Consider the following 15,106-nt stretch of genomic DNA (forward strand, 5'->3'; position numbering starts at 1 on the left):
TTAATATGCGCTGCGGATTTTACTGTGTACATTCTGCCAACACCGTTTTATAACAGGAACATCTCTCTATCTCTCTGTCACTTATCTATTCATCCCTCTCTCTTTCAATCGCTCATCCACCCATCTTCCATGTGTCTTTCTTTATATCCCTCGTCCACCCATCTCTCTCTCTCTCTCTCTCTCTCTCTCTCTCTCTCTCTCTCTCTCTCTCTCTCTGTCTCTCTCTATCTCTCTCTCTCTCTCTCTCTCTCTCTCTCTGTCTGTCTGTCTGTCTGTCTGTCTGTCTGTCTGTGTGTCTCTCTCTCTCTCTCTCTCTCTCTCTCTCTCTCTCTCTCTCTCTCTCTCGTGGAAGGAGTGAGTGTGGTGTGGAGCGTTTGTTTGAGAGGTGTTTGCGAGTGTTTTTTTCTTTTTTTCTATCTATCTCTTTATCCGTAGGGGATGTGAATAGTGAGCTTACAGTTTTTATTGTTAGTGTTTATATAGCGGGATCTCGGGAGGGGGGTAAGTTTGCTTTTGTGTGCGAGTTGCGCAGCCGGCCAGCGGGTGCTGGTCGGAGTAGTAGCCATGGTTCACATGACGCTTGTATACAAGCGTCATGGTGCCGAGTCCCCCTGGTCTAAAGTTGTGTTCGATTTTTTCACATTGCCATCTCTCACATAAACATAAACGTTCAGATTTCAAATATAAAGTGCTTACCACCGAGCCACGGATGTTACAAGGCGATGCGGACCGCGATGAGTACCCGTATCTCCCGTATTGTTCAATAAAAAGCATTTTAATCCCATCGCCGGCCATTTTCTCCAAATTGTCTCCGATACTTTCAACCATGCGACACTAATGGTTGGGAGGTGTATTGCACTCTGATACATTACAAAACAAAAAAAATCAAAAAAAGAAAATGGCCGGCGATGGGATTAAAATGCTTTTTATTGAACAATACGGGAGATACGGGTACTCATCGCGGTCCGCATCGCCTTGTAACATCCGTGGCTCGGTGGTAAGCACTTTATATTTGAAATCTGAACGTTTATGTTTATGTGAGAGATGGCAATGTGAAAAAATCGAACACAACTTTAGACCAGGGGGACTCGGCACCATGACTGTCATGGTATGACAGTCATGTTTCAGGGCTACTGGTCGGAGGTGCACGTCGCACGTAGCCATGGAGTTTGCTAATCTGACAAGAAAGAATGGTATATAGATCGCATCAAGATTTCAATGTTCAGTAGAGGAGTGTAGTTTGGCTGTTGGGAAGGTGGTGGGTAACGGCAGCGTTAAGTCCGCAGCGCGGATGAACAGCGCTGTTGTGATTTTTGTTGATTGTATTGACAAAGTAAACACGCTGGTGGAGAACGGCATTGTTATAAAAGGCACGTTTGTTCCTGTTGTGCCTCTAGCTACACCAGGGAAGAAAGTGATACTTTCTAATGTTCCTCCGTTCATTAGAGATGAGGTGTTGACAAGAGAATTATCCCGACATGGGAAAGTTATCTCTCAAATTAAAAAGGTGCATGCAGGTTGTAAATCTCCTGAATTAAAGCATGTGGTGTCACACAGAAGGCAGTTACACATGATTCTGAACAGAAATGAGGAGTTGAACTTGGCTTTCAAACTGAAAGTAGATGAGTTTGACTATGTTATTTTTGCAACATCAGAACGGTCTATGAAATGTTTTGTTTGTGGGTTGGAGGGACACCTCGCCAGAGCTTGTCCAGAAAAAGACTCTGAGCAGAATAAGAAAAACGAAAAAAAGAGACAGAAAGAGACAATGAGGCAGGAAGGACAGGATGGTGTGGAGGTACAGGAAGAGATGGGAGACAGTCAGAGTGAGGAAGAAGAGGGTGATACAGATGATACACAGCAAGACAGTCAGATGGGTGAGGACGGAGGACAGGGTGGGACAGATGATTCAGAACAAGACAGTGAGGAGGAAGGAGGACAGGGTGAGACAGGTGATGCACAGAAAGACAGTGAGGAGGGAGGAGGACAAGGTGAGATAGGTGATTCACAGCAAAGCAGTCAGGTGAGTGGGGGTGGACAGGGGGGGTCAGGTGCCGCACAGGAAGACAGTCAGGTGAGTGGGGAAGGACAGGGGGGGTCAGGTGCTGTACAGCAAGACAGTCAGGTGAGTGAGAAAAGACAGGAGGAGACAGATAAGGGACAGAAAGTTGCCATAGGAATGGTTTTTGGCTCAGCATCTGACCTAAATGTAAAGCAAAATGAAAATAGTCAAAGGCCTGTAGAGATTGTAGTGATGGGAAGGGGAGAAGTTGATATGGAAAATGCTGATGATCGGCTTAAAAGTGCCACGGTTAACACTTGCATGACTAAGCTATCAATATGACCGATTTTGAGAATTTAAAGTGGATTATCTTCTCTCATGAAGCTCTGAGAAAGTTCCCCTTTCATGACTTTTCCTAAATATTTGTTTCAAATCATCTCCGTTTTTTTTTTCTTCTGAAACGTATTATAAATATGAAATATATACCATATATACCATCCCAACCGTTATATTTCGGCTAAATTGACCTCTCTCCCCCAGGCAAGAGCAGTTGACACCTCTAGACCCCCCGCAGAGCGGCCCGTAGACGAGCTGCAGCAGCGAGTCTATGCGAATCTATGTTGCCATGTCTGCTTATTATAAGCGACTTTGGGCTTGTTTTTCGCGTATTTCTATTATTATTAATATTATAATTATATATATAATTACATTATAATGGTAATACTTTTCTACTCCACTACAGCTCAGAGGCAAATCTTGTACTTTTACTTCACTACAATTATTTGAAAACTTTAGTTACTAGTTACTTTGCAGATATAAATATATTTTCATACTTGTTTAGATTAGAGCTTCATGCATTTTTATTTGGTATATATTTATATAGAAAGGTCTAACCAGGGACTGGTGTTGCAAATTAGCCTCGGCTATTACCCCATTCATGCCTCACTGTTTTCTAAGGGCACAACGACGCATGCAGTAACATTTTCATAGACCTGACTGCTTATTTCTCTCGCAAAATTTGGCGACCCATTTTCCACTTTCCCTTTCACTGCAAAGCGGTGGAAAAAGATAGGATCTACAAGCATACAGCTTGTCACGCAGCAACTGTTTTATGCTTGAAGATCAGATATTTTGCGCAGGATTGAGCACATTTGTGGAACATAGCATTGTGTTCACTTGTTGCACTGAGGGAGGAAGAGAGGAGACGCGTTTGTCAGCGACGTGGACAGCTGATAGAATGAGAGCTTTACGCTCAGACAATAATGTGAATATTATTATTATGAATAATAATAATTTAGGTTTGTCACTGGGTTGTTTACAAGTTACTATAGTTCGCTTGCTGCTACTAAAGCAGCATTACATGACGGTCATATTATGACAGTCATGACGAAACTTCAACCTGTTTTTTGCACTTTCTCCATTTACAGCCCGTACATCTACATAAACGTTCGGATTTCAAATATAAAGTTTTTATTCCGTGGCCACGGATGTTACAATTTACTTCGGGTGGGTATAAGTACCCGTAACTTCTGTATTGTTCAATAAAAAGCATTTTAATCCGATTGGCGGTCATTTTCTCATAGAGTTATAGTGTATCAGAGTGCAATTACACCTCCCAACCGATAGGGTCACGTAGTTGAAAGCATGGAGAAAATACGGAGAAAATGGCCACCGATCGGATTAAAATGTTTTTTATTGGACAATACGGAAAATATGGGTACTTATGGGTTACCCGAATAGAATTGTAACATCCCTGGCCATGAGGTAAGCACTTTATATTTGAAATCTGAACGTTTGTGTAGATGTACGGGCTGTAAATGGAGAAAGTGCAAACACCAGGTGTAAGTTTATCGCTACATGCTAAGAAGCTAACGTGAGTTCGTCAGCATTAGTTTGGGTACTTTGGGGTCGGATTAGTGTTTTTGTTGGAACATTAAGCCGACACGCAACACCACGTTTAATGTTACGTTGTAAACAACCACCACCAAACCTTTTGTTAACTTATAACTCGATCTCTTTGTGGTGAACGCTTGTGTCTCTTCAAGTTGTTGTGTTTTTCCCACATTGCTTGCCTTCGGATAAAATCAAGCATTGTGTTTTGTTCTCCACATCGATGTAGCGAAAATGTGTCCATATCACCTCTTCTCTTTCTCCCGAGCCCCGTGCAAAGCATTTTACCGTTTTATTTTGTAAAGTTGCATGCAGTAACACTTTCATAGACCTACCTGCTTATTTCTCTCTCAAAATTTGGCAACCCATTTTCAACTCTCAGCTTTTTAGAAGACAATGGAACCCCCCACTGTTTGGGGGAGAAAGTGTGAACTAGTCTGGGCACAGAGGGGAGACAGTGGCCAATAGGATAGCCTGATTTGGGGATCAAAATGATCGTTTTTCAGGCTTGGTGGAGGAGAATGAAACCTCAGTCATGCGAGTGTTAAAAAGGAAAAAGAAAAATAGTAGTGGAAGGTCAAAGCTCAAAGCTAGCAAGATCACAGATAAAGCAGCAAAAGAGGTAACAGAGTCTGATTCTAGTGTTTATGCTGCTGAGAGTGAAAGTGAAACCTCTGATCTCAAGATGGTGGTTAGCCAGGAGACAAAGGTAGATTACACAGTTGACAAAATACAGGATTTTTTGCAGAAAACCAAAAACATGAAGGGAGTGAAAGTGGGAGATTACTTCTCTGATTTAGAGTGTTTCTCTAATTCTGTTCGGCATCACTTGAGTTCTAAAGGGGAAGGAGGTTTTACTCAACAGGAAACCGCCAGATTAAAGAAAGTTGTCTCAAAAGTCAGATCAATGCTAAATAATGGATGTGTTGATGAATAATTTTGTACATAATGTGTGCAGTAGGCTAGTATTGTGTTTATGTTTGCTTCTAATATCTCTAACTATGAGTCATTTTAATATCAGTACTTTGAATTTAAATGGGGCTAGAGATATAGCAAAAAGGTCTATTTTGTATGAATTGATGAAAAAAATAAAAAACGATGTGATGTTTGTACAAGTGACTGTTTTAATGAGTGTGATTGGAAAAGAGAGTGGGAGGGGGAAATGGTGCTCAGTCACAAGAGCACAACCAGTGGGGGGGTGGGCATTCTCTACTCAAAGAATTTCACACCAGTATCTATTGAGATAGACCAGGTGGTTGAGGGCAGGTTGTTGGTAGTGAGGCCGGTTTTTGAACTTTTTAATTTAAGTTTCATTAATGTGTATGCTCCTACTACGGGTCCTGAAAGAGTTTTTTTTTTACAAACGCTAAGTACTAGGCTAAGTAATGTTGATGTTGAGGATTATTTATTTCTTGGTGGAGATTTTAACTCTACAGTAAATGATTGTTATGACAGAAATCATTTAGAACCTCACAGCAGGCTTTGGGGCCAATCGTCATTGGGGCCAACGAGGCCATGGCCCGGTCTGTAAACCCAGCTTGTCCCTGTGTAGGGGCAAGATCCAGGGGAAAATAACTAAAAATCAACATTAGCAGCCCCTCACCCTATTCTGTTGTAGCCGACCACAGAAAGTCTCCTTTGTTTTCAAATGGGGCTCATTTGCATTCGGCCGAATTGTTAATGAGTGGCCATTAAAAACCAGTTTAGCCATCAAACCGGTTCTGGCCCGGTCAACGTTAGAATCCACCAAACGCCACTGCCTCACAGTGCTTCACAAAGTGCACTGAGAAGACTAATAGAGTCACATGATTTAGATGATGTGTGGAGAAGTTTCAATGGTGATAAAAGGCAATACACTTGGGCTCATAGCAGAGGTAATCTGATATCTCTGGCTAGGTTGGACCGTTTTTATTGTTTTAAGCATCATTTTCAAAAAGTGCAGAATATTGCCTGTTGGTTTTTCTGATCACTCCATGGTTGATTGTAACGTTTTGATCATGAATTTAAAACATTTTAAGGATGTTTTTCGTTTTTTTTGGGGAGTTTTTAAGAACAGAAAAGAAGACTTTAATTCTCTGAGACAGTGGTGGGATTATGGGAAGGTTGAGATAAAGCAGCTCTGTCAGCAGTACACTCTCATTGTCACACGAGACATCACCAGATCTATGGAGGATCTAGAGATAGAAATTGTGGAATTGCAGAGTCTTGTAGATTCCACTGGAAATAGAGGTCATATTGAAGACCTCAAGTCTAAAAGTTCTGCTCTTAGAGACCTACTAGGCACTAGAGCTCAGGGAGCGCTGGTCCGGTCACGGTTCCAGAGTGCAACGCTGATGGATGCACCATCACAATATTTCTTTGGCCTTGAGAAGAGGAACGGGCAGAGCCGTTTAATTCATGCACTGCGATCTGATACAGGACAGGAGCTCAGAGATTCAAATGACTTTCGGAGAAGAGCAGTGGATTTTTACTCTGAGCTTTATAGCAGTGAATATAAGGACAATGAAGAACTATTTGATAACTTTTGTGACAATTTGGCCCAAGCTCCAGAAGATGGCAACGCTGAGTTGGGAAAACCGCTGGGGCCAAATGAACTTCTAACAGCCCTACAGAGTATGGAGGTTGGAAAGGCCCCTGGGATCGATGGGCTCCCGGTAGAGTTCCATAAGGAGTTCTGGAGCGAGATGGGTGAGGATCTTCTAAATGTTTTCAACAAAAGTTTCAAAGATATGTTACTACCTCTAAGCTGCAGGAGAGCAGTAATAACTTTGTTACCGAAGAAAGGAGATCTCCAAGAGATCAAAAATGGGCGTCCTGTGTCTCTTCTCTGCACAGATTATAAAATACTGTCAAAAGCGTTGGCCAACAGACTCAGAGAGGTGATGGACCTCATAATACATCAGGACCAGACATATTGTGTGCCTGGTAGGTCTATACTGGACAATGTGTCCTTAATTCGTGATATTTTGGACATCTCTAGTTCATTAGGCATTGATACTGGTCTCATTTCGCTGGATCAGCAAAAGGCGTTCGATAGAGCTGAGCACCTTTACCTCTGGAAAACCCTGGAGAGTTTTGGCCTCAGCCCAGGTCTTATTGCCATGATCAAGGTGTTGTATCAGGACATTGAGAGTGTACTAAAAATCAAGGGAGGCCTATAAGTGCCCCTTTTAAAGTGTGTCGAGGGGTAAGACAGGGCTGCAGTCTCTCAGGAATGTTGTACTCAATTTCTATTGAACCATTGTTATGCAAAATCAGGAATAGTATTGGAGGTCTGTTTTTAAAAGATTGTAATAAAAAAAACACATTTTATCTGCATATGCGGATGATGTAATTATTTTGATTGAAAACAAGGAAGAAATAAAGAGAATAGAAGAGATTGTAAAAGATTTTGGAACATTATCATCAGCTAAAGTAAATTGGGAAAAAAGTGAAGCACTGGCATTTGGGAGTTGGAGGGAGGGTTTGCCTGATTTACCAGGGGGGTTGAGATGGAAAAAGGATGGAATCAAATATCTTGGAGTGTATGTTGGAAATGACAATATTGTTCAGAAGAACTGGGAAGGTGTGTTAGAAAAAGTGGAAGGAAGGCTCAATAAGTGGAAATGGTTAAAACCTCAAATGTCCTTCAGAGGTAGAACACTCATTATCAACAATTTGGTAGCTTCTGCTTTGTGGCACCGGCTGGCCTGTATGGAGCCACCTAGAGGTTTAGTAAAAAAGGTGCAATCAGTTTTGGTGATTTTTTTCTGGGACAGATTGCACTGGGTACCACAGAGTGTTTTGTTTTTACCAAAAGAGGAGGGGGGACAAGGTCTTATTCACATAGAGAGTAGGATAGCAGCTTTTAGAGTACAGTTTGCACAACGCTTTCTTATAGGCCCAGAAGATGTGGTGTGGCGAGAAGTTGCAAGCATCATTTTGCAGAGGACAGCTGGTCTGGGGTTAGACACTTCACTCTTTTTAATGGACTGTACTGTATTAAACTTGCGTGGATTACCTCCTTTTTATCAAGCAGTTTTTAAGGCGTGGAACTGTTTCAAATGGAGGACACTAAAACCTACATGTTCTCTTCACTGGCTACTTGAGGAGCCACTTATTAATGGAGCCAGGTTAGACATACAGGACAGTTCTACACCGGGTCTAAATCAAATGCTTCGTACCTCAGGAGCTGTCACACTGAGGAACATCGTGGATATAGCTGGTCCTGACCTGAGCAATACGCTGGCTGTGGCTTCCTTTCTGGGGCTGAGGTCTTTACGACAGACCAGGAATATATTGAATTTGTGGATTAAAAGGCTGACTGAGGAAGAAGTCGAGATGCTGAAGGAGTACAGTGAGGGAGTGGAGATTCCGGATGAGAGGGATCCTTTTCCAGAACTGGGTTTTATACCAAATCTGGATGGGTTTTTCAGGGCCTTTATTAAATATGGAAAAGTGATGTACAAAAATTTTGTTAAAGCATTGAACAAAAGCAAACTGAATGGAAGGGTTGATACAGTGTGGAGACTGTGGGGAACTGATACAAGCCAAGACGCAAAGGTCAGGGTACAAACCCAATCAAGGGTGTTTATTGGAGGAAACAGCCAGGCTCATAGAGCAATGTTTATATGTGGTAAATAATATTAACGTTTCAACATAAATTCCTTCCCGAGTCCGGGGCATCACATCATAACATCTGTGGTCATTCTTCATTACCTCTGTTGTCATGTATCTTAATTTCCATGGACATTCATCATAACCTCTGTTGTCATTCATCATAACATCCGTTGTCATTCCTCCTGCAGGTTGCCTATGAAGATAACAGAGAATGTCCTTTAGTTTTACATTTCACTAACACACACAGTTGTGAGGGAAAACAGTGGAGAATCGCTTACCGCCTGAGCACCCGTCTGTTCACCAAGAGAGCCAGGCTGAGACTGACACAGAGCGACTGTTTTGTAGTTTGGTGCCACACCTAGGCGATCACACAGGTGCGCTCAGATGGGGCTGATTCATGAGGGCAATTGGTAGGTAACGCCCCTCTATGACACAGCCCAGCCTGCTGCTGTGTCTGTGAAGCCTCTCTCTGTCTCTGTCCCGCTCCCTCTCTGAGGTGTGGTGCTTACCTAACAGGCGATCTCCCAGCGATACTCCACATATCCCCCCCCTAAGCCCACCGCTTGGTCCGGGGGCTTCCATCTCTGCCACCTCATACATGCGGGACAGGGCGTCTGCGTGTGGGATGTCCTTCCCGGGTCGGTGCTCTACTTTAAAGTGGTAGTCCTGCAGCTCTAGGAACCAGCGCGTCACTCTGGCGTTCCGGTCCTTGTTGGTGGCCATCCACTTCAAAGGCGCGTGATCTGTGATGAGAGTAAACGTACGGCCCCACAGATAATAACGGAGGTGGTGTATGGCCCACTTCACCGCTAAACATTCTTTTTCTACAGTCGCATAGTTTTTCTCATGATCTAAAAATTTCCTGCTCACGTAGGTAATTGGGTGTTCCTCGCCCTCAAATACCTGTGCGAGGACGGCCCCCAACCCGGTGCCCGACGCGTCCGTGTGGAGGACGAAGGGCAGGCTGAAGTCGGGGGCTTTTAACACCGGCTCCTCGCAGAGCGCACACTTCAACCTCTGGAACGCGGCCTCCGCCTCGGCCGTCCAGAGGACGTGGTTAGGCCGCTTCTGGCACGTCAGATCATAGAGAGGGGCTGCAATAGTAGAATAATTTTTTACAAATTTCTGATAATATGCCATGAGTCCTAGAAAAGATTTTACTTGTTTTTTCGTGACGGGGCGAGGCCACTCTCGGATCCTCTCCACTTTGCGCGTCTGGGGCCTCACACATCCTCGTCCAATGGTGTAGCCGAGATAGTCGGTCTCCGTCAGGCCGATACGACATTTCTTTGCGTTTGCCGTCAGTCCGGCCCGTCTGAGCGCGTCCAAGATGGCGTGGAGGTGCTGCAGATGTTGACTCCAACTGGGGCTGTGGATAACTATATCATCGAGGTAGGCTGCTGCGTATTCACGGTGAGGCCGGAGCACCCGATCCATCAGCCGCTGGAAGGTGGCGGGCGCGCCATGCACTCCAAAGGGCAGCACCGTATACTGGAACAGCCCGTCAGGCGTGGAGAAGGCCGTCTTCGCCTTGGCTCGGTCCGTCAGCAGTACCTGCCAGTAGCCTTTGGTCAGGTCCAGGGTGCTGACGAACCGAGCCGGGCCCAGGCGCTCGATGAGCTCATCTACTCGTGGCATCGGGTACGCGTCGAAGGCGGAGATGTCGTTAAGCTTCCGAAAGTCGTTGCAGAAGCGCAGCGTCCCGTCTGGTTTGGGCACGATCACTATCGGACTGGACCAGGGACTGTAGGACTCCTCGATGACTCCCAACTCCAACATCTTCGCAACCTCCTCTTTTATGGCGACGCGTCTGGCTTCGGGGATCCTATACGGCCGCTGGCGCACCACTTTGCCCGGGTCCGTGCGTATGTCATGACGGGTGAGCGTGGTTCGCCCGGGGAGCTCGGAGAATATGTCCCGGTTCCGCCCCAACAGGTCCTTGATCTCCTGAGTCTGGGCGGGGGCCAGATCGTCTCCGATAGGCACCGGGGGCAGCATCTGTGGGGAGCTAGTGGCCATCAGCGCCGGCAGCGGTAGTGGAGGGGCTGAGTTCCATTTCTTCAGAATGTTCACATGGTATATCTGGTGGCCTTTCCGTCTGCCGGGCTGGCTCACACGATAGTCCACGGGCCCCATCTTCTCCACGACTTCGTATGGCCCCTGCCACTTTGCCAGGAACTTGCACTCGCTGCTGGGCACCAGTACCAGGACCTTCTCCCCCACCTGGAACTCGCGAAGTGTGGCGCCGCGATTGTAGGTGCGGGCCTGGTCTCGTTGCGCTTTCTCCATATGCTCTCGCACCAGGGGCCATATCGTCTTCGCCCGGGCCTGGAGGCGCTCGATATGCTCCACGACGCTGCGGTGGGGGGAAGGCTGGCACTCCCAGGCTTCCTTGGCGATGTCTAGCAGCCCACGGGGTCTCCTGCCATACACCAATTCAAATGGCGAGAACCCCGTGGACGCTTGTGGCACTTCCCTAATGGCAAACAGCACATACGGAATCAACTGGTCCCAGTCTTTTCCGTCCACATCAGTTAGTTTTTTCACATTTTTTTTTAACGTCTGGTTAAACCTCTCGACTAACCCATCTGTCTGGGGGTGATAGACTGAGGTCCGTATGCGTTTCACTTTCAACCATTTGTACAACTGTGACATAACTCGTGACATGAAACAGGTGCCTTGATCGGTCAGTACTTCCTCCGCTATCCCCACCCGGCTAAACAGCATGAGTAACTCATGGGCCACCGCCTTGGCCGAGGCCGCCCGCAGTGGAATGGCCTCGGGATATCTAGTCGCATAGTCCAATATGACCAGTATGTAACGGTGGCCCCGGCTGGACTTTGGCAGAGGGCCCACAATGTCCATGGCCAGACGTGAGAACGGCACATTTATTATCGGCAGTGGTACTAGCGGGTTATGGAAAGTTGGCCGTGGAGCGGTTTTCTGACACTCAGGGTAGCCCTTGCAAAAGTCTTCTACTGCCCGCTTGACACCGGGCCAGTAGAAGCGGGCCAAAATGCGCTCGTATGTCTTCTGCACTCCAAGGTGTGCGCCTAACTGGTGCGTGTGGCCTAAGTACAACACCCGTGAAACATATGACTTCGGCACCAGTAACTGTTCAATTAGGTCCCCCCCCTTGTCTAACACCCCTCGATACAATAGGTATTTTTTTTTTACTAGAAAGAATGGGGGATTCAGTGCACTCACCCCGTCACATTTCTTTCCATTGATGGCGCGCCATGTCCAGATTCGGATCGCTCCATTGCGCCGTGGCGAACTCCCCGACCCGGGGTGGTTCGAGTACTTCGGCGCCAGGGAACTCGGCGAAGGGGTCCGCGGCTTCAGTGGGGTCCTCGACTCCCCGGTCTGTCGGGGCCGGGTTTTCCTCCGCCTCGCGTCTCGGGTCTCCGTCCCCGCTTTCGGCTGTCTTTTCTCTCTCGTCTCTTTCACTCCGTTCGTCTCTCTCACTCCTTTCGTCTCCCCCCGGGGAACTGTCACTCACGCCTCCCGGCGAGGTGGCACGGAACGCCGGGCAGGCGTGCAGTGGTCCCGAAGGCCCCGAGCGCGGCGGCGGCGGCGGCGGGGGGTCCCACGTAGCAAACCGGGGTCCCAGTAGCGCGCGAACAGGACGCAGTCCGCGCCTATTAGGAGCGGTACGGGCAGGTTCGGCACCACGCCGGCTGGCACCACAGCGTCTCCCCTTGGCGTATGGATGTGGATCCTGGTTACGGGATAGTGGCGCACGTCGCCGTGCACGCAGGTCACGGGGACTGTGGTCGTGCTGAGCTTCCCCGCCAGGTCGGACCGCACGAGCGTCACGGCGCTGCCGGAGTCAAGCAAATACATTAATTGATTAAGAAAAAAATGGCGTCCACCGTTTTTTTCTTAATCAATTAATGTATTTTTAAATGAATTAAGCCTTGTGCTGTTTCAGTCCTTTGGGGCTTTTCAGTAGTCGACTGTATGTGTCTTCCCTATTTAAAGAAAAAAATGCCTGAGGAGGAGTTTTTTTTTTTAAAAGGGGGCGGACCTTTCTTTCAATTGGTCCATAACGTCCCAACCCCCTTAGGGGCTTCCCGCTTCTTTTTTTTTACCGCCCATTATCCCCGCCTTTTCAAAAAAGTTAGGATTTTCTTAAAGAGTATTTAGCAACATCTTTACTCGTTCACGCGTGCATCTGCCGAACACTGAATCAATGTGGTCCAACACTTCTTGAAACTTCGACAAGTCCGCGGCGTTCAATGCCAACTGGATTGGAAAGAAAATTTATTTTTCCATCGCATTTCGAGGCTTCGACCCCCCTCCATAATTTTTAGATGTATCTCCACATATACGGATCAGGAACCATGTTAAGCCGCGACTACTGTCAATCAGGTATGAACTGACCCCATCACCACATTCACCATTGATGGAGTTCTGCACACAGTTGCGTGGAGACCTTACAGTCATATAATCTATAAACCTCCGACAAGCACTATAGAAGGAATCATAACATTTCTCATCAATTTCTATCTGGCGGAGCTCCGTCAACGGCCGTTTCTCCTTAAACTGCACTGTAGAGATCGTAACCTTACAGCATTTCCCCTCGTTGAAGCGGACTTTAATTTGATCAGCTATAGGACTGCTCTCCGACAGAATCCACGTACGTTCAGCAGCAGCTAAATCCATTTTCTTAGATAAAGCCATTTTCTATTGTAACACTCGGTGGAGATAACAACTTTATATACTTTTTGATAGAGCCCCCGCCCTTTAGTGCTTCCCGCTTTTTTTAAACATGACATAATTTACCACGCCCAATTAACCCTTTAAGACCTGAGAAGATTCTAGAAATGTCTTCTAAATCCAAAAAAATTTTTGAAAGAAAAACCCAAATTTTTTTTCCTCGATTTTTCAAAAATAGCAGATCTACAAGTTCATAGCGCGGCACTCGGTGCCGCGCTATGAGCTTGTATATCTGCTATTTTTGAATAGCCAAAGGCATCTAAAGTGACACAGAAGCGTTCCAGGTATCAATGGGTTAAAAAATCCTCCCCGCTCTTTTTTAGCGCCCTTTTTTTTAGCGCCCTTTTTTTAGCGCCCTTTTTCAAAATTCAAATTTTCCCGCTGGGCGTGGTCTCAAATAGAGGCGGGACTTCCGGTTAAAAGGGGGCGGGACTTCCGGTTAAGAAGGGGCGGGACTTAGCTGTGACGTCACTTGATGGGTCAATCTGACAGGTTGTGAGTACTATATTCTCTCATTCATCATAACATCCGTTGTCATTCCTCCTGCAGGTTGCCTATGAAGATAACAGAGAATGTCCTTTAGTTTTACATTTCACTAACACACACAGTTGTGAGGGAAAACAGTGGAGAATCGCTTACCGCCTGAGCACCCGTCTGTTCACCAAGAGAGCCAGGCTGAGACTGAGACAGAGCGACTGTTTTGTAGTTTGGTGCCACACCTAGGCGATCACACAGGTGCGCTCAGATGGGGCTGATTCATGAGGGCAATTGGTAGTTAACGCCCCTCTATGACGCAGCCCAGCCTGCTGCTGTGTCTGTGAAGCCTCTCTCTGTCTCTGTCCCGCTCCCTCTCTGAGGTGTGGTGCTAACAGGCGATCTCCCAGCGATACTCCACAAGACAAAAACTGGAACTGGACAGTGAGGAGACGCCAATATGGAGGGTTTTATATAAGCTCCCTATAAGGAAAAGGACTGGGGATTTACAGTGGAGGATTTTACATGGTGCCATTGCAGTAAATGCTTTTATTTCTTTGGTCAACCCCACAGTGTCAAGCAAATGTCCTTTTTGTGATGAGAAAGAGTGCAAAAGACTTTGTGACCTTTTTAATACATTGGAAAATATGTTCAAATGGTTTGATGAAGAGTGGTCTAAGACTGCTTTTATTCTGGGAGCAGGTTACAGGAAAGTTGACTGTGTGAAATGGCAATTATGAAATCTGGTCTTAGGAGAGGCAAAAATGGCTATATACAGTAGTAGGAAGAATAGAGTTGAAGATAAGGCAGGGCAAAATGCACTCCCTGTTTTTGTATCTTTGGTGAAAGCCAGAATATGGATTGATTTTAGTTTTTATAAAGGAATGAACAACATTGAGGAATTCATTGAAAAGTGGTGCTATAATGATGCTTTGTGTTCTGTGGTAGATGACAATTTAATTTTTAATATTTTTTTTGTTTGAAGTATTATTGGTATTGACATGTGTTTTTGTGATGTCTTTAAAAAATGACTGGATTTTAATTAGTTTTTTTAATAAAAGATTTGTTAAAAATCAAAAAAAAATCTCTGTCTGTCTGTCTGTCTGTCTGTCTGTCTGTCTGTCTGTCTGTCTGTCTGTCTGTCTGTCTGTCTGTCTGTCTGTCTGTCTGTCTGTCTGTCTGTCTGTCTGTCTGTCTGTCTCTCTCTCTCTCTCTCTCTCTCTCTCTCTCTCTCTCTCTCTCTCTCTCTCTCAGACCTTTATTGTGAAGGTGTGTTACTATTACCACTACTAGAAGCAGGATGTCTTATTCTGACAAGCACCAGAACGAACTTGAAGTTGTACCTGTGTTCATTAGTATATAGATTGGGCTATAATACATGTTGTGTGTAGTTTATCACAACATATATCATCCACTTCC

The 15,106-nt window shown here is 45.7% G+C and overlaps 1 protein-coding gene across 1 annotated transcript in view; it reads left to right on the forward strand.

Annotated features, from left to right (window-relative positions):
• Nucleotides 1-15,106, forward strand: part of cpne4a (copine IVa) — a gene marked incomplete at its 3' end in the record, with an annotated part of 212,380 nt that overhangs the window by 62,891 nt on the left and 134,383 nt on the right. The gene's annotated exons all lie outside the window — the stretch shown is intronic.

Source organism: Gymnoscopelus braueri (assembly GCF_963280865.1).
Source record: "Gymnoscopelus braueri genome assembly, chromosome: 4".
Taxonomy (NCBI): domain Eukaryota; kingdom Metazoa; phylum Chordata; class Actinopteri; order Myctophiformes; family Myctophidae; genus Gymnoscopelus; species Gymnoscopelus braueri.